The sequence below is a fragment of the Bubalus kerabau genome, chromosome 22 (genome assembly GCF_029407905.1).
Source record: "Bubalus kerabau isolate K-KA32 ecotype Philippines breed swamp buffalo chromosome 22, PCC_UOA_SB_1v2, whole genome shotgun sequence".
Taxonomy (NCBI): Eukaryota; Metazoa; Chordata; class Mammalia; order Artiodactyla; family Bovidae; genus Bubalus; species Bubalus kerabau.
The window spans coordinates 14225775-14246997 of NC_073645.1; the positions used below are offsets into that span (position 1 = coordinate 14225775).

The 21223-nt window shown below is 41.4% G+C and overlaps 1 pseudogene; it reads left to right on the forward strand.

Annotated features, from left to right (window-relative positions):
- The first annotated feature begins 1950 nt into the window (after window positions 1–1950).
- LOC129636913 (60S ribosomal protein L21-like) lies at window positions 1951–8587 on the forward strand (annotated as a pseudogene).
- Window positions 8588–21223: the final 12636 nt, after the last annotated feature.

Here is a 21223-nt window from a genome sequence, read left to right on the forward strand (position 1 = left end):
TGTGTCCTCACATGGCTCTCTTCTCTGTGCACACAGAGAAAGATGTTGCTGTTGTCTCTTCCTCTTCTTATAAAGATACGGGTCCTAGAGGGTTAGGGCCTCACCCTTATGACCTTATCCAACCCTAATTATTTCCTTAAAGGCCTTATCTCCAAATACAGTTACATTGGGGGTTTAGGACTTTAGCATATGAATTGGAGGGGAAGCAGAAACAATTCAGTCCATTATGGAAATATTGTTTAATTTTAGTGTATATCTCATATTGCATTGCTGAGTGGGTCTGAAGATTAAATAAGAAGATATATGTAGTAAACACTTAGTATTTGAGTTTAAAAAAAATACTTATTTGCCTGCACTGGGTCCTAGTTGTGGCCCGTGGGATTTTTAGTTGTGGTAGACAATATATATATATATATATATTTCAGTTGCATCATGTAGGATCTATTCCCTGACTAGGGATCGAACCCAGGCCTCCTGCATTGGGAGTGTGGAGTCTTAGCTATTGGACCACCAGGGAAGTCCCTAGTTGTTATTTGATTTTTAAAAGTGTATAATTTTTTAGCCCTCTTGCCTGGAAAATCCCATGAGTGGAGGAGCCTGGTAGGCTGCAGTCCATGGGGTCGCGAAGAGTTGGACATGACTAAGCAACTTCACTTTCACTTTTCACTTTCATGCATTGGAGAAGGAAATGGCAACCCACTCCAGTGTTCTTGCCTGGAGAATCCCAGGGTCAGGGGAGCCTGGTTGGCTGCCGTCTATGGGGTCTCACAGAGTCGGACACGACTGAAGCGACTTAGCAGCAGTAGCTGCATGCATTGCCAACTGAGAGGAGGGGAGATGATGAGTTTAGAATTTATATAAGTATATTGAGCACATTACATGTAATTTGATTATATGTTGATTTTCAGCTTATAAGTTGATTTTAAGCATTTGTGAAAAACATGTAGGGGTTTTTGAAAAAGAAAACATTCATTTCCTGGATTTACAATGCTTTTTTTTCACTATGAACACAAATGTTAAATAAGCCACTTTCAGTCATGACTAGTGGCTTCGAACATCACCAGATAGTGACTGATGTTAGAGAACTTTGAAATCTACGAGGTGAAACACAAAGGTAAAGTATTTGTGTTATTTTTATACCCTGCATCTCTTGTCAAAAGGCTTTAAGGTAGTTAAAAAAACAAAACACCAAAACTTCTAAGTGCATTTGGTTGTTTCAGTTGGATTTAAAAAAAATTTTAATTGGCATATAATTGCTTTACAATGTTGTATTAGTTTCTGCTGTACAACAGCGTGAATCAGCTATGTGTATACATATACCCCTCCTTCTTGAGCCTCTCTCCTGCCCCTGCATCCCGCTTCTCTAGGTCATCACAGAACACTGAGCTGAGCAACCTGTGCTATACAGCAGGTGTCTGTCTACCCATGGCAGTGTATATATATGTCAATGCTGCTCTCTCAGTTCGTCCCACCCTCTCCTTCCCCCTCTGTGTCCGTAAGTCCATTCTCTACATCTGTGTCTCTACTCCTGTACTGCAAATAGGTTCATCAGAACTATTATTCTAGATTCCAGTTTCAGTTTTCTGTGGCTTATTGAACAGTCATGGAGTACTGGGGCTAGCAATTCGAGGGTTTTGCCATTTATGTGACTGTGAGAATAAGCCATAGCCAATTAAAAGAACTTTAGGCATGACACTTTTTTTGTGTGCAAATCTGACACATGTAACCTAGACTGTGTACATAACCAACTTCTCACTCTGTGCTTTCCAAATAACACTTGGCACACAGTCCAGATAATTTTCACTATGTGAAAAACATTGTGCATGTTTTTCAAGAACATGTACAAAAATCCGAATTCAATTTTTTCAGCAAACATTAGGTATGTACTTGACATGAGCCAGGGGTCAATGCTTTCTAGCCAAAATCACCAGGAACATATCATGTTGTACCAGTTGGACTTATTACTCACTGTACCAAGGGAGGGGAGAAGGCAATGGCACCCCACTCCAGTACTCTTGCCTGGAAAATCCCATGGATGGAGGAGCCTGGTAGGCTGCAGTCCATGGGGTCGCTAAGAGTCGGACGTGACTGAGCGACTTCACTTTCAGTTTTCTCTTTCATGCATTGGAGAAGAAAATGGCAACCCACTCCAGTGTTCTTGTCTGGAGAATCCCAGGGACGGGGGAGCCTGGTGGGCTGCCATCTCTGGGGTTGCACAGAGTCGGATATTACTGAAGCCACTTAGCAGCAGCAGCAGCAGCAAGGGAGAAAGCACATCATAAGGGCCTGAGGGACTTCTCAGTAAGAGGATATTGGAAGGTGGCTATTACAGGATTTGATTTGTTTTAGGTGATTTTGTGGAGGGGCTAAGGAAGCAGGAGTTTGAATTGGATGTCAGGAAGCTAGTTCATTCTATGAAAAAAAATAAAAGTAGAGAGAACCCATGTATGGTTAGGCTACTCAAGACAGCTACATCTCCCGCCCAACCAGTGCCTGCTTCACCTACACCCTACTCAGCTGAATGACTTTCCGGTGTATTTGTTCCAGGCCTCTGCTGGTGATTTTTCTTATCAAAAGGGCTGTGAGGGGCGGGCGCCTCTGCTGGTTTCCCTGGTAACTAATGAGCCCACCTGACATCAATTCCACTATAACTGGTAACTTCCCTCCCTTCTTCCCCTGGCGAAGACTGCCACCACGTTCTGCTGTTTTCTGCAGCACACTATGAAGTGTCGCTCCAGGACCTTTCTTCAGATGTGTAAGTTCCCCCATCCATTAATCTCTTTTGTCATCAAAAGAGTCTCTTTCTCGGGTCTTGAAGCTGGGCAAGCACAGACCTCGTGGTCTGCAGGGCACAGCTCAACAAGCTGTCAGGGATGGCAGGGGTGGAGGGCCGACTATGGGAGAAGGTACACAAAGTTAATAAAGCAGAGTGTTTGTCTTGTTCATTTGAGGGGTAGGATGGGCAAACAATAAGTCATTTATCAGAGGTGGATGGCTTGTGGAGTTAGTGGTGGTAAGAGAGGGCAAAGCAATAGGTTGGGGCCAGATTATAGAGGACCTTGAGTGGAGGAAACCGGGAGTCATTGAGTAAGTTTGAGGAGGTGCCAAGAATCACAACTGACAGCTCACGCTCCTAACAGGATAGGGGTTTTCATACTCTTCTGATCATGTTACAATAAGAGATACATTTTACACCAAAACCTAGTACACATACACACAGACGCACACACGCCTGAGTTTTAACAGAACACGATTCAGCCTTACTACTAGAGCTGCCCTCTGTTTCCCGTTCCATTTGGCTACACTTCACCTCTCTCTATGCTACTTCACTCTTTTCTATTTCATGCTGGCTTTTGTGCACCCAATTGATTTTTCTTCCAACTCAGAAATGGCCTGAGGTCTGAAAAATATTGTTTTTAGAAGATAAATGACTGCGGTGTGGGGAAATAGGAGAAGGAGGGCTGTTCATAGCACAGCAATAGTCCATTTACCAAAAAATTCATTAATTCATTCAATCAAAAATATTTACGAAGTATCTCCCACATACCAAGCATGAAGATACAGATACCCAGACCCAGCAGCGCCCTTGGAGAGCTCATGGTCAGCAGGGAAGACAAGGAGTCAATTCACTATTGCAAGTCTTTCATAGACAGATGTGAAAATATTGCAGGATGATCTAAACTGCCTGAGAAAAATAGGGAAGATTTTACAGAGAAAAGGGCATTTGAGGTGGTTCTTGAAAGCTAAGTTTGCCAAGGTGAGGGGACTGGTGGAGTGTAACCTAAGGGAAGGGGTCGTGTGACAATGACAAGCAGGTCTGAAAGCACGGAGCGTGATCTGGGTAGGGTTGCCAGATGGAGTAATAAAAATAGAGTGCCCCCAGTCAAGTTTGAATTTCAGATAAACAATTACTAACTTTCAGCATAAGTATATGCCATCAGTGTGGGAGGGGCACAACATTCTGTGTGACTGGAACATGGGTGAACCTGGGGGTGTACTGGGATCATGCTGTGAAATGTGATGAGGGAATAAAGAAACTCCCGTGTAGACTCAAGCTTCTACTGAAGGGTAATTTGAGAAATAATTCTGGAATGCTTGGAAAGAAAGAAAAAAAAAAAACCCACTGAAAAATATGCAACCCTTGAGTCTTTAGCTTATTAAAAATAAAGGTAGAATCACAGTATGTAGGTGGGGTGATTATTAATTATTAACCATTATTAATTGTGTTTGAGTAACTGTTTCTCAGCTTCTCTCCTGATGCCTTTGTCCTCATGTTTAGTTGAAAAGAGGGGAATGAACACATTTTGCTATAGGTACCAGTTTCTTATTACAGTCTAGACTGAAGCCATATTTAGGTTGGTAACAGTCATGGAATGAATAACACATGTGTGATCAGCCAAGTGAATCTTTTTTCTGTTTAAGCAATTTCCCAGATGTAATAGACACAGGTTGTCTACCTTTTATCCTCTCCCTTCTGCCTGCCCTCCCCAACCCCCATCTCATCTACTCTTCAAAATACTGTAAGGGTGACCCCTGGCAGGCATGTGATGGGGCAAGTAACTCAAGCTGGGCCAGGCAGTCTTCAGTCTCTCTTGTGCTAGTTGTAATTGTGACTTTGAACTCAGGAGCTCAGGGTAGCCATGTTTTTCTCCCACATGGACTGGAAAATCAGAGAACGCCGGTCAATATTGGGTGCAGGGTGTGGAGACCTGTGCAGCCTTTCAGTGAAGGAAGGATAGAGAGAGTGTGAGCATTTGGATTAAAGCAAAAACATACTCGAATGAGAAAGTGAAGAATGAAGAGACACAAAAGAGAGGAGAGAGAGGGAGACAGAGACAGACAGACCGACAGATAGATAGGGTTGGTTACATTCCATCTTTGAGTTTTGTGCCCTTTTACCTTCTATGTTTAAGATCACTCTTAAGATTCCTTTATGTTTAAGATCACTATGATGGATTCTGTGACCTGAAATGAGTACTGATTTAAAAACCAGATCACTGGGAACAGTGGCTCTTGTCAGTCTCTTGTTTCTGGAGAGTGAAGACCAGAGAAAGGGGATCCAAGCCTCAATGCTGTCATGGATGAGGGGAAAGGAATGTAATATCTTCTTTCAGGAGACATGCTTTCTCTCCATTTCCAGGCTCTGTGAAATATGTTGCAAGGTATATCTGTCTGCAACAGGACAGTCTGAGCATTGCTTGCCATTCAGTGCTCACGAAAGGAAAGTATGAAGACTGAGGAGAGTCAAGATTATGTAATTTTTTCAAATTGAAGATTTGTGGCAATCTTGAATCAACCAAGTTAATTGATACCATTTTTTCAAAAAGCATTTGCTCACCTTGTGTCTCTGTGTCTCATTTTGAGATTAAGCCCTGAGCCTTTGGAGTGGGAGCACTGACTCCAAGGCCCTGGACTACCAGAGAATTAACTCTAGGGAGTATCAAATATTGAGAACTCACACAAAGGAAACCACTTGAATACAAGACCCGGCATCACCCAACCACCAGTAGCACCCTGTACAGGAAGCCTCATCTAAACAACAAACAAAACAAAATACAAACCCAATCATCAGCAGACAGGATTACCACCTCACTCAGTCTTGCCCATCAGAGGGAAAACAAATGAACAAACAAACAAACAAAAACAACACAAATCTCACCCTATATGAAGCTTACACAAACCACTGGACCAGCTTTAGGAGGGCAGAAACCAAAAGGAAGAAAGAATTCAACCTTCAAGCCTGGCGAAAAGAGACCTCAAACACAATAAGGTAAAAAAAAATAATGAAAAGGCAGAGAAATACTAAACAAATGAAGGAACAAATTAAAAACACAGAAGATCAAATAAATGAAGAGGGAATAGGCAAACTACCTGAAAAATAATTCAGAATAATGATAGTAAAGATGATCAAAAACCTTGAAAACAAAATGGAGAAAATGCAAGAATCAATTAACAAAGACCTAGAAGAATTAGAGAATAGACATACAGAGACAAACAACACAATTACTGAAATTAAAAATACTCTAGAAGAGATCAATAGCAGAATATCTGAAGCTGAAGAGTGAATCAGTGAGCTGGAAGTTAAAATGATGAAAATAACTTCTGAAGAGCAGAATAAAGTATAAAGAATGGAAAGAACTGAGGATAGTCTCAGAGATCACTGGGACAATATCAAAGGCACCAACTTTCAAAATGTATGGGTCCCAGAAGAAGAAGAGAGAAAGGAAGGGTATGAGAAAATTTTTGAAGAGATTATAGTTGAAAATTTCCCCAACATGGAAAAGGAAATAGTCAATCAAGTCCAAGAGGTGCAAAGAGTTCCATACAGGATAACCCAAAGAGAAACACACCAAGACACATATTAATCAAACTAACAAAGACTAAACACAAGGAAGGACTATTAAAAGCAGCAAGGGAGCATGTCGGCTGGAACCACCATCTTCCAGTAATTTGCCAAAATGACCATCACAAAGGAAAAGAGGAGGGGCACCTGCTGCATGTTCTCTAGGCCTTTCAAAAACATGGAGTTGTTCCTTTGGCCACATCTATGCAAATCTACAAGAAGGGTGATATTGTAGATATCAAGGGCATGGGTACTGTTCAAAAAGGAATGCCCCACAAATGTTGCCATGGCAAAACTGGGAGACGCTACAATGTTACCCAGCATGCTGCTGGCATCACTGTAAACAAACAAGTTAATGGCAAGATTCTTGCCAAGAGAATTAATGTGCCTATTGAACATATTAAGCACGCTAAGAGCCTAGAGAGCTTCCTGAAACATGTGAAGGAAAATGATCAGAAAAAGGAGGAAGCCAAAGAGAAAGGGATTTGGGTTCAGCTGAAGCACCAGCCTGCTCCACCCAGAGAACACACTTCATGAGGACCAATGGAAAGGAACCTGAACTGTTGGAGCCCATTCCCTATGAATGTATGGCCTGTTGGGTGTAAAAATAAAGACCTGGACTGTACAAATGTTTCTCTTAATTGAGTAGAGGTGTTGTGTTCAAATTCAGTGGGTGATGTGTTTTCAAATCTAGTGTTTCTTCTTCCTGAAAGATGTAAGATAGTTTGTTGTTCAGTATGTTCCATTGGTTAATAAACTGCCAGATATTGCCAAAATAAAAAAATAAATTGCCAAAAAAAACCCCAAAAAAAGCAGCAAGGGAAAAGCAACAAGTAACATACAGGGAAACCCCATGGGTTTAATAGCTGATGTTTCAGCAGAAACTCTGCAGGCCAGAAGGGAATGGAACGATATATTTAAAGTACTGAAAGGGAAAAATCTACAACCAAGATTACTGTATCCAGCAAGGATCTCATTCAGAATTGGTGGAGAGATAAAAAGCTTTTCAGACAAGCAAAAGTTAAGAGAATTCAGTGCCACCAAACCAGCTTTACAACAAATGTTAAAGGGACTTATATAGTCAAAAAATACAAGAGAAGAAAAAATATCTACAAAATCAGCCCCAAACAATTAAGAAAATGGCAATAGGAACATATATCAATAATTACTTCAAATGTAAGTGGATTAAATGCCCCAACCAAAAGACACAGACTGGCTGAATGGATACAAAAACAAGACCCATATATATGTTGTCTACAAGAAACCCACTTCAGACCTAAAGGCACATATAAACTGAAAGTGAGAGGATGGAAAAATGTATTTAATGCAAATGGGAAGCAAAAGCTAGAGTAGCAATCCTCATATCAGACAAAACAGACCTTAAAATAAAGATTACAAGAGATAAGGAAGGACACTATGTAATGATCAAGGATCAATCCAAGAGGAAGACATAACAATTGTAAATATCTATGCACCCAACGTAGGAGCACCTCAATACATGACAAACACTAACAGACATAAAAGGAGAAATTGACAGTAACACAGTAATAGTAGGAGACTTTAACACCCCACTCACACCAATGGACAGATCATCATAACAGAAAATTAATAAGGAAACACAAGTCTTAAATAATACATTAGATGAGATGACTCTCGTTGATATCTTCAGGATATTCCATCCAAATGCAGAAGAATACACCTTCTCAAGTGCACATGGAACATTCTCCAGGATAGACCACATCTTGGGTCACAAATCAAACCTCAGTAAATTTAAGAAAATTGAAACTGTATCAAGCATCTTCTCTGACCACAATGCCATGAGACTAGATATCAATTACAAGAAAAAACTGTAAGAAACACAAACACATGGAGTGTAAACAACACGTTTCTAAACAACCAACAGCTTACTGGAGAAATCAAAAGTGAAATCAAAAAGTTTCTAGAAACAAATGGCAATGAAAACATGACAACTCAAAACCTATGTGATGCAGCAAAAGCAGTTCTAAAGGAGAGTTTATAGCAATACAATCCTACCTCAAGAAACAAGAAAAACATTGAATAGACCACCTAACTTTACACCTAAAACAACTGTAAAAAGAACAAAAAACCCCCAAAATTAGTAGAAGGAAGGAAATCATAAAGATCTGAGCAGAAATAAATGAAAAAGAAACAAAACAATAGTAAAGATTAATAAAACTAAAAGCTGATTCTTTGAGAAGATAAACAAAATTGACAAAACTTTAGCCAGACTGATCAAGAAAAAAAGAAGAATCAAATCAACAAAATTAGAAATGAAAAAGGAGAGGTTACAACAGACAATGCAGAAATACAAAGGATTGTAAAAGACTATTATGAACAACTATATGGCAATAAAGTAGATAACCTGGAAGAAATGGACAGATTCTTAGACAAGTTCAATCTTTCAAGACTGAACCAGGAAGAAATAGAAATTATAAACAACCCAATTACAAGCACTGAAATTGAACCTGTGGTCAGAAATCTCCCAAAAAACAAAACCCAAGGACCAGATGGCTTCACAGGAGAATTCTATCAAACATTTAGAGAGGGGCGAATGCCTATCCTTCTAAAACTCTTTCAAAAAATTGCAGAGGAAGGAACACTTCCAAACTCATTCTACAAGGCCACCATCACCCTGATACCAAAATCAGACAAAGACAACACAAAAAAAGAAAACTACAGGCCAATATTACTGATGAACATAGATGCAAAAATCCTCAACAAAATTTTAGCTAACAGAATTCAGCAACACATCAAAAAGCTCATACACTATGATCAAGTTGGGTTTATTCCAGGAATGCAAGGGTTCTTCAGTATGCACATATCAATCAATGTGATACACCATATTAACAAACTGAAAAATAAAAACCACATGATAATCTCAATAGATGCAGAAAAAGCCTTGGACAAAATCCAGCATGATTTATGATTAAAACTCTCAAAAAAATGGGCCTATAAGGAACCTACCTCAACATAGTAAAGGCCATATATGATAAGAAAAAACAAATGCAAAAAGGCAAAATGGTTGTCTGAGGAGGCCTTTCAAATAGCCATGAAAAGAAGAGAAGCAAACGGCAGAGGAGAAAAGGAAAGATATGCCCATTTGAATGCAGAGTTCCAAAGAACAGCAAGGAGAGGTAAGAAAGCCTTCCTCACTGATTAATGCAATGAAATAGAGGAAAACAATAGAATGGGAAAGACTAGAGATCTTTTCAAGAAAATTAGGGATACCAAGGGAACATTTCATGCAAAGATGGGCACAATAAAGGACAGAAATGGTATTGACCTAACAGAAGCAAAAGATATTAAGAGAGGTGGCAAGAATACACAGAAGAACTATACAGAAAAAGATCTTCACAACCCAGATAATCACAATGGTGTGATCACTCACCTAGAGCCAGACATTCTGGAAAGCAAAGTCAAGTGGGCCTTAGGAAGCATCACTATGAACAAAGATAGTAGAGGTGATGGAATTCCAGTTGAGCTATTTCAAATCCTGAAAGATGATGCTGTGCAAGTGCTGCACTCAGTATGCAGCAAATTTGGAAAACTCAGTGGTGGCCACAGGGAAGGAAAATGTCAGTTTTCATTCCAATCCCAAAGAAAGGCAATGCCAAAGAATGCTCAAACTACTGCACAATTGCAGTCATTTCACATGCTAGCAAAGTAATGCTCAAAACTCTGCAAGTGAGGCTTCAACAGTACATGAACCAAGAACCAGATGTTCAAATTGGATTTTAAAAAGGCAGAGGAACCAGAGATCAAATTGCCAACATCCATTGGATCATTGAAAAAGCAAGAAAATTCCAGAAAAATATCTGCTTCATTGTCTATGCTAAACCCTTTGACTGTGTGGATCACAACAAACTGGAAAATTCTTAAAGAGATGAGAATACCAGAGCACCTTACCTGCCTCATGAGAAATCTGTATGCAGGTCAAGAAGCAACAGTTAGAACTGGAAATGGAACAACAGATTGGTTCCGAATCGGGAAAGAGGTAAGTCAAGGCTGTATATTGTCACCCTGCTTATTTAACTTATATGCAGAGTACATCATGAGAAATGCTGGACTGGAAGAAGCACAAGCTGGAATCAAGATTGCCGGGAGAAATATCAATAACCTCAGATATGTAGATGACACCACCATTATGGCAGAAAGCAAAGAAGAACTAAAGAGCCTCTTGATGAAAGTGAAAGAGGAGAGTGAAAAAGTTGGCTTAAAACTCAACATTCAGAAAATTAAGATCATGGCACCTGGTCCCACCACTTCATGGCAAATAGATGGGAAAACAATGGAAACAATGAGACTATTTTGGGGGGGGGCTCCAAAATCACTGCAGATGGTGACTGCAGCCATGAAATTAAAAGATGATTGCTCCTTGTAAGAAAAGTTATGATCAACTTAGCACATTAAAAAGTAGAGACATTACTTTGCCAACAAAGGTCCATCTAGTCAAGGCTATGTTTTTCACAGTAGTCATGTATGAATGTGAGAGTTGGACTATAAAGAAAGCTGAGAGCCAAAGAATTGATGTTTTTGAACTGTGGTGTTGGAGAAGACTCTTGAGAGTCCCTTGGATTGCTAGGAGATTCAACCAGCTCATCTTAAAGGAAATCAGTCCTGAATGTTCATTGGAAGGACAGATGCTGAAGCTGAAACTTCAATACTTTGGCCACCTGATGTGGAGAAATGATTCATTTGAAAACACCCTGATGCTGGGAAGGGTTGAAGACGGGAGGAGAAGGGGATGACAGAGGCTGAGATGGTTGGATGGGATCACTGATTCGATTACATGAGTTTGGGTAAGTTCCAGGAATTGGTGATGGATAGAGAAGCCTGACATGCTGCAGACCATGGGGTTGCAAAGTGTTGGACACAACTGAGTGACTGAACTGAACTGATGATAAGCCTGCAGCAAACATTATTCTCAATGGAGAAAAACTGAAAACATTCCCCCAAAGATTAGGAAGAAGACAAAGATGTCCACTTTCACCACTATTATTCAACATAGTTCTGGAAGTTCTAGCTACTTCCAGAGAAGAAAAAGAAATAAAAGGAATCCAGATTGGGAGAGAAGAAGTAAAGCTCTCACTCTTTGCAGATGACATGATACTATACATAGAAAACCCTAAAGATAGTATCAGAAAATTACTAGAGCTAATCAGAAAATTTAGCAAAGTTGCAGGATACAAAATCAATACACAGAAATCACTTGCATTTCTATATACTAACAATGAAGAATCAGAAAGAGAAATTAAGGAATCAATCCCATTCACCATTGCAACAAAAAGAATTAAATATCTAGGAATAAACTTATCTAAGTAGACAAAATAACTACACAGAAAATTATAAGGTACTATTGAAAAAATCAAAGATGACATAAACAGATGGAGAGATATTCCATGTTCCTGGGTAGGAAGAATCAATATTGTGAAAATGACTATACTACCAAATGCAATCTACAGATTCAATGCAAACCCTATCAAATTATCAATGGCATTTTTCACAGAACTAGAACAAAAAAATTTCACAATTCATATGAAAACAGAAAAGACCCTGTATAGCCAAAGCAGTCTTGAGAAAGAAGAATGGGACTGGAGGAATCAACCTTCCTGACTTCAGATTATACTACAAAGCCACAGTCATCAATACAGTATGGCACTGGCACATAAACAGAAATATAGACCAATGGACCAAGATAGAAAGCCCAGAAACAAACCCCTGCACCTATGGACATCTTATTTTTTGACAAAGGCAGCAAGAATATACAGTGGGGCAAAGACAACCTCTTCAATAAATGGTGCTGGGAAAACTGGATTTCTGCTGCTGCTGCTAAGTCGCTTCAGTCGTGTCCAACTCTGTGCAACCCTATAGACAGCAGCCCACCAGGCTCCGCCATACCTGAGATTCTCCAGGCAAGAACACTGGGGTGGGTTGCCATTTCCTTCTCCAATGCATGAAAGTGAAAAGTGAAGTTGCTCAATAAGTTTCAGACTCTTCGTGACCCCGTGGACTGCACCCTACAAGGCTCCTCTGTCCATGGGATTTTCCAGTCAAGAGTACTGGAGTGGGGTGCCATTGCCTTCTCTGGGGAAAGCTGGACAGCTCCATGTAAAAGAATGAAATTAGAACACTTCCTAACACCATACACAAAGATAAACTCAAAGTGGATTAAAGACCTAAATGTAAGACCAGAAACTATAAAACTCTTAGAGGAAAACATAGGCAGAACACTTGATGACATAAATCAAAGCATGATTCTCTATGGCCCACCTCCTAGAGTTACAGAAATAATAACTAAAGAAAACAAGTGGTTCCTGATTAAACTTAAAAGCTTTTGCACAGCAAAGGAAACTATAAGCAAGGTGAAAACACAACCCTCAGAATGGGAGAAAATAATAGCAAATGAAACAACTGCCAAAGGATTAACTTCCAAAATATACAACCAGCTCATACAAGTCAATACCAGAAAAATGAACAATGCAATCAAAAAATGGGAAAATACCTAAGCAGACATTTATCCAAAGAAGACATAGAAATGGTTAACAAACACATGAAAAGATGCTCAACATCCATCAGCATTAGAGAAATGCAAATCAAAACCTCACACCAGTCAGAATGGCCATCATCCAACAGTCTACAAGTAATAAATGCTGGAGAGGGTGTGGAGAAAAGGGAATGCTCTTGTACTGTTGGTGGGAATGTAAATTGATACAGCCACTATGGAAGATGGTATGGAGATTCCTTAAAAAACTAGGAATAAAACCCCCATATGACCCAGCAATCCCACTCCTAGGCAAATACCCTAAGGAAACCAAAATTGAAAAAGACCCATGTATTCCATTGTTCATTGCAGCACTATTTGCAGTGGTGGAGCATGGAAGCATCTAGATGTCCATCCACAGGTGGGCAGATAAAGAAGTCGTGGTGCATATACACAATAGGATATTACGCAGCCATCAAAAGAAATGCCTTTGAGTCAGTTCTAATGAGGTGGATGAACCTAGAACCTATTATACAGAGTGAAGTGAGTCAGAAAGATAAATATCATATTCTAATGCGTATATATGGAATCTAGGAAAATTGTACTGAAGAATTGATTTACAGGGCACAATGGAGAAACAGACATAGAGAATAGATTTATGGACATGGGGAGAGGGGAGGAGAGGGTGAGATGTATGGAAAGAGTAACATAGAAACTTACATTACCATATGTAAAATAGATAAGCATCAGGAATTTGCCGTATGGTTCAGGAAACTCGAACAGGGGCTCTGTATCAACCTAGAGGGGTGGGATGGGGAGGGAGATGAGAGGGAGTTTCAAAAGGGAGGAGATATATGTACACCTACGGCTGATTCATGTTGAGGTTTGACAGAAAACAGTAAAATTCTGTAAAGCAATTATCCTTCAATAAAAAAATTAATTAAAAAAAAAAACCCAGATCACTAAAGTTGTATTGAAAACTCCTGTGATTATCGCAGTTGAGCAGGGATTATGAAATGGATATTTACTCACTGGGGCTTCCCAGGTGGTACTAGTGGTAAAGAACCTGTCTGCCAATGCAGGAGACATAAGAGATGAGGGTTCGATCCCTGGGTTGCGAAGATCCTCTGGAGGAAGGCACAGCAGCAATCCACTCCAGTATTCTTGCCTGGGAAATCCCATGGACAGAGGATCCTGGTGGGCTATAGTTCATAGGGTCCCAAAGAGTAAGACATGACTGAAGTGACCTACCAGGCACGCACATTTACTCACTAGGTAGATCTTGACCCTAGAACTCCTTAATGGCAGACAGAAGGAAATATGGTTTTCATTAAAGTGTGTGAACTGCTACTACACATGACAGAAACTACCCAGGCATACCGCTTCTCTCTCCCTCCTGGAGCTAGTTCTGGATTTGTTCTAGGAAAAACCCGTGGGTTTAATTTGAAGCCAGTTTATTTTCATTGGTTTTGCAGTTCTTTTGTGGTGCTTTTAATATGACACAATTTAGGGTTTCCCAAGTGTATTGTAAAGCTTTAGTTCAGCCATGGAATAAAAGAAGGAGGGAAGTTCCATGGTCAGGTCATGGGGGCTTTAGGTAAAACATTTTATAGTACACTGTGGAGCCTTTGCTCTGCTCATATGCAATGTGAATTTCTAAAAGGGAGAGAGCTGATGCTGCATTTCCTAAACTCACTTGACCACAGCATGGAGTATTTCACTGGACTAGCATCTCCCAGGACACACCACGGGATAGGACAGCTGATTGTGCACGGGGCGGCTTTCACTGCTGCTCTGTGTAGGAGGGGACGTCTCCTGCCTGGTGCCTCTGGCACATAATGTTGCTCTTCAGGTGACAGGAAAATGACCTGACTGCCAGTGATTCTGCAGTACTCTTGAAGTTGTTAAGAGAACAGATTATTTTAAAGAGGAACACATGTATACCTGTGGCAGATTCATTTTGATATTTGGCAAAACTAATACAATTATGTAAAGTTTAAAAATAAAATAAAATTAAAAAAAAAATAAAGAGCTTCTCCTAAGAGAAAGGGAAAGCTTGGCATAGTGTGTATCTAGGTCAGGGGGTCCACAGACAAGAGATGTGTGGAGAGGATTCAGGTGCTCTCTAAACCTGGATAGAAATAGAAACCCGTATCTTCATTTTATCAACATCCGTCCAAAATTTAGCAATGCCTATAGTTATGAATGTGGCAACAGATCCCAGTAATATGTGCAGAACCTGTGACTTTGTCAGCAACAGAAATCATAGATTTATATGTCAAAGTTGTTGCAGGTTTCTCAGAATATTACTTGTGCTTCTCGCTAGTTTGAAATTATGGTAATTATGACGCCTATCAGTAGGTTGATCTTGTTATTTAATGTGTTACTAAAGAAGCACATAATCACCAAAGTGTGTGTGTGTGTGTGTGTGTGTGTGTGTGTGTGTGTGTGTGTTTTGGCCACACTGGTGCAACATGTAGGGTCTTATTTCCCTGACCAATGATTGAACCTGAGCCCCCTACAATGGGATCATAGTGGCTTAACCACTGGACTACCAGGGAAGTCCCTACCAAAGTATTTTGATAATAACTTTACCTCTCAAGCACATCACCTGTCCCTTGGTAGGGCTTCATGAATATTGACTAATGTTACCACCAGCCCCATCACCACCATGTGACTAGGCTTTCATATTTGTTGTATTAAAATGTCTCATTTTACTTCCAACCTCAGAGTAGTAAGGCATTTAATACTGATCAAATCAGATCAAATTATTTGCCTTGCTGATTCTTTTGCACATGATATGTGCTAGAAAACTGCAGCACTTACAAGGAACTTTAACTTGTTTATAAATTCCTTTATGCATTCACCTGTCAAGTATTTATCTGCCAGGCCCTCTTCCTTGGTCCCTGCTCAGGTAATGTCGGTGTGGTTGGAGTGGAAGTAAAGGGGGAAACAGTAAATGGAAAGAAGTCATCATAATCTATTTGTCCAACATTCATCTCTCCCTGTCTTGTCTCTGTTAACTCCAGAAAATTCAAGGGAAATGCTGCCATCGGTTTCTAGCACCGTACTCTGAGCCTCAGGGCACTGGGGAAGTTGAAAAACAACACAGGCTCCGTCTACAGTGTTTTTACAGGGTCACTTTCAAAGACTGTGGCATCCGTGTTCTCAGGTTATCTGATATTTAAGTGCCTCTTTAAAATTTATTTTTGAAAAGTGGAGTATAATTGTTTTACCATGTTGTGTTAGTCTCTGCTGTACAACAATGCAAATCACCTACAAGTGTACATATATCTGCTCCCATCTGAGCCTTCCTCCCACCCCTCTCAGTCATCACGGAGCACTGAGCTGAGCTCCCTGTGCTATAAGCAACTTCCCACTAGCTAGCTATGAGACACATGATAGTATAAACATCAGTGCTACTCTCCGTTTGTCCCGCCCTCTCCCCACTCTGCTCTGTCCATAAGTCTGTTCTCTACATCTGTGTCTGTATTCCTGCCCTGCAAATAGGTTCTTCAGTACCATTTTTCTAGATTCAATAAATATGTGTTAATATATGATACTTATTTTTCTCTTTCTGACTTCACTCAGTATGACAGACTCTGGATTCAATCACACCACTACAAAGGACCCAATTTTGTTCCTTTTTACAGCTGTGTAATATTCCATTGTCTATATGTACCACATCTTCTTTATCCATTTATCTGTCAGTGGACATTTAGGCTGCTTTCATATCCTGGCTATCGTAAACAGGGCTGCAATGAACACTGGGGTACATGTACATTTTTGAATTATGATTTTCTCAGGGTAGTGGGATTGCTGAGTCATGTGGTAGTTTTATTTTTAGTTTTTTTTAAGGAACCTGTACTGTTCTTCACAGTGGCTGTACCAATTTACATTCCCACCAATAACATTTATTGTTTGTAGATTTTCTGATGGCCATTCTGACTGGTGCGGGGTGATACTTTGTAGTTTCGATTTGCATTTCTCCAACAATGACCGATGTAGAGCATCTTTTCATGTGTTTGTTGGCCATCTGTATGTCTTCTTTGGAGAAATGTCTATTTAAATCTTCTGCCCATTTTTGATATTTTTTATATTGAGCTGCACGAGCTGTTTGTATGGTTTGGAGATTAATCCTTTGTCAGTTGCTTCATTTGCACATATTTTGTCCCATTCTGAGAGTTGTCTTTTTGTCTTGTTTATGGGTTCCTTTGCTGTGCAAGAGCTTTTCAGTTTAATTGGAAATGCCTTTTGTCTAACCTTCTCTGGATTGTTTCAGACAGAAAGTGGAAGATTGGACAGGTGAGAATGAGATCTCTACCAGGTTAAGTTGTGTCCCCTGAAAGATGAGTCTAGGTCCTAATCTCGTGCCTGTGAGTGCTACCTTATTTGGAAATAGGGTCCTTAAAGAAGTAATTCAACTAAGAATCTTGAAATGAGAACATTCTAGACTTAGGATGGGCCCTAGTCCAATGATAATGTCCTTATAAGTGACAAAGAAGTGTCCTTATGAGTGACTCAGAGGCACACCAGGAAGAAGGCCATATGGAGATGGAGGCAGAGGTTGGACTGTTGCAGCCACAAGACAGGGAAGTCCAGGAGCCACTGGAAGCTGGAAGACGAGAGGCAGGATTCTTTCCTAGAGTTTCTGGATGGAATGTGGCCCTGCGAACCCCTTTATTTTGGACTTCTGGCCTCCAGAGTTTTAAGAAAATAAACTTCTCTTATTTTAACCCATCATATCAGTGGCAATAATCAGGAAGCTAGTACATTTTCCTCTTCCACTGGATACGGTGTGGAGCACACCAGTGTTCAGCCAGTCCTGTGGTTTGAGTGACAGACATTGCTATGGTCTGAACGTTTAGGTCCTCCCCAAATTCCTATGTTGAAATCCTAACTCCCCAATATAGTGGTCCTTGGAGGTGGGGCCTTTGGGAGGTGACTGGGTCATGAGGCGAAGTGTTCATGGATGAGATTAGTGCCCTTGTATAAGAGGGTCCAGAGAGCACCTCCTGTCCTCCTGCCATGTGAGGACACAATGAAAAGATGGTTGCCTATGAACCAGGAAGCAGGCTTTCACCAGACACCAAATCTACTGGCACCCAGATGATGGAATTTCCCAGCCTCCAGAACTGTGAGAAATAAAATATTGCTTATGAGCCACTTTGTTATAGCAGCCTCACTGGACTTAAGAAGACAGACATTCTTTAGTAGCTTCAGGATATTTTCCATTGATTCAGAGTCCAGCCCCAATTGGTTTGAAGTTCATTTACCTATTTCTCTCCAGCCACCCTCTCTCTCTTGTCTTCTACTTTTAGGATAGAATCAAAGGCACCAGAAGACCTAATAATTATTCTTGTCTCATTCAGAGTTGTCTCAAATGATCCCAAGTCAACCAAGTGACTATACCTATCTGATCTGATACTGTACAAATAGTTCTTCCCTCCTCTTGTGAAGGTCAGCAGGCTGGAATTGATGAGAGACTGATGAGAGAAGATGATTGAGGGAGGCCCCCTCTTTCTCTGGGCATTGCCCTCTGATCTCACCCCCAAGAACCTCTCTCCAGACTCTGTCCCCCTGCTCATAGGAGAGAGAGACTAGGAGCTAACCTGAACACACATGAGCAGGGGAAGAAGGCTTTGTATGGAGGCAATTGTTACTGATGTGCCCTTGTATGGGGTGGTGCCCTTCCTGGGGCCATTTGCAAAAATGAGTAGGAATGGACATGAACTTGGGCAAACTCTGGGAGATGGTGAGGGACAGGGAGGCCTGCTGTGCTGCAGTCCACGGAGTTGCAAAGAAAAGGACATGACTGGGCGAATGAACAGCAACAACTCTTGGGAAAGAGTTTTACCTTAAATTCTTAAGGTAATTTTTAATTTTACCTTAAACAAGGCTTGGCTTGGGCTTTGAAGGGAGCAGTGAATGTCACCATGGCACATAGAGCAGGGAGGAAAAGCCCCATGGACACTCCATGGAGCTCCCAGACATATTTAGGAGAGAGGGCTAGATTCTGCAACTGTGCATGGAAAGGGAGCCAGAGAAATAGGTGTTCTTATCTGTCTCTTCTGCTTCTCTTATGGAGACCCTGGTTTTGACTCCAGACTGGAATGACCTGGGAAACGCTGGTAACAGTGCAATATAACGCCAGTCACATCTGCTGAAAGCCATCAAGGCTGGAGCACGTTGAAAAACACTAAGTTCACTTTTAAAAGCCAACGAAAAGAAGTTATAAAACTTGTTGCAATTTAGTGAAATTGATCAATAAAGATAATTTATTTTGCATAGATGTGGATAATAAACTTGAATTACAAAATAAATTTCCAGGGTTAGAACCCAATAAGGGCATCATGGCTTCCCTGATAGCTCAGTTGGTAAAGAATCCACCTGCAATGCAGGAGACCCTGGTTCAATTCCTGGGTCAGGAAGATCCGCTAGAGAAGGGATAGACTACCCACTCCAGTATTCTGGCCCAGAGAATTTCATGGACTATGGTCCATGGGGTCGCAAAGAGTCGGACACGACTGAGCAACTTTCACTTACTCACTCAAGGGCATCGTGTCCTTTCTTCTCTTCTCATCATAAACTTGCAGTCATATGGCCAAAAGCTACACCTGCAGCAAAAATGTAGCTTTGGTCCTGCCCCCTCCTCCTCTGCTCCCTGGACCAGCTCAATGATGAAGATGTGTGATGCTTCAGGGGCCTTCTTGGTTCTCTGAGTGAAAGTATTACTCCAGAAAAAATATCTCTGTGGCCCTCCTCTCTCCTTTCTGTCTCTCTCAGCCATCTCAGGTGTTGAGTATCTGGGAACATCTCAGCATCTCAGGCCTCCACTGACCTAGCAGCTGCTCCCAAAAGAGCAGCCGGGAATCCTGGGGATCAGAGACTCTCACTGGGTGACCTTCAATTGTGAGGAAATGTTCTGGCTTTTCCATCAAGTGCTGTGGTTCTGAGCTACCATGAGCAAGGAGCTGTGCTAGGATGTCTGCAGGGCTTCACATAGCCCATTCTCACAAGTATTTAGGGAGAGAGAACACACACTGCGATTAGAAAAGGAAGAAGAAAGTGATCTCAGTGAGGCCGCAGCGAGTGGTGGCATGGAGTGAGATCTTAATTCCCTGCCCAGGAATTGAACCTGGGTAGCCAGGATGTACTCTTGCCTGGCAAATCCCATGGACGGAGGAGCCTGGTAGGCTGCAGTCCATGGGGTCGCCAGGAGTCGGACACGACTGAGCGACTTCACTTTCACTTTTCATTTTCATGCATTGAAGAAGGAAATGGCAACCCACTCCAGTGTTCTTGCCTGGAGAATCCCAGGGACAGGGGAGCCTGGTGGGCTGCTGTCTCTGGGGTTGCAGAGTCGGACATGACTGAAGCGACTTAGCAGCAGCAGCAGCCAGCATGAAAACTAGGAATCCTAGCCACCAGACCAACAAGGGCTAGAGGCTAGAAGCTAATTTTTCCTGGATCTTTGTCTCCAGTGAAAAATGCATTTATCATAGAGGCAGAAGCGGGACATGCAGGTACAAACTTTATTATTAGAGACACAGCACAGCAACAAGGGGGAGAGCACATAGAGACACAGTTTGTTAAGTTGAGATACAAGCAGGGCAGAGACGCACATCCAGAGAGAAAGGGTGTGGGCGTCCCCCCCTAGTGAGGAAGAGCACTGTAAAGAGGCGGTTAAGTCATTTACATAGATCAGTTCTTCTGGGTCTTTGTCCTCCTTCAGGACAATTATCTGGTTTCTTTTCCAACACTAGACCTACTCTGGGATGCTCCCCTGGATATTGAAGTGAAGGCTTCTGGGAGGAACAAGACTCATTATGGCCTGGAGTTATCCGCTGACTTTTGATTCCGAGGAGGGTTTTTGTGCATGTGTAGTATCTCCGTTCGGAGAAGGCAATGGCACCCCACTCCAGTACTCTTGCCTTGAAAATCCCATGGATGGAGGAGCCTGGTAGGCTGCAGTCCATGGGGTCGCTGAGGGTCGGACACGACTGAGCGACTTCACTTTCACTTTTCACTTTCATGCATTGGAGAAGGCAATGGCAACCCACTCCAGTGTTCTTGCCTGGAGAATCCCAGGGACGGGGGAGCCTGGTGGGCTGCCGTCTATGGGGTCACACAGAGTTGGACACGACTGAAGTGACTTAGCAGTAGCAGCAGTATCTCCGTTATTTTTTACTCCGAGTTTTTGCTTCTCTTTGTCCTTGCCATGATTATTCCCTTGAGATGAACATAAGAGACGAAGACTGGCTATTTACCCTGTTTCTATTGTTACTTCCATTTCTGAGAGCAAACAGAGGGCTGGTTGTAAATTTCTCAACTGGAGCCCACCTATCTTTTGCCTCAGAAAATGGAAAGAGAAAGCT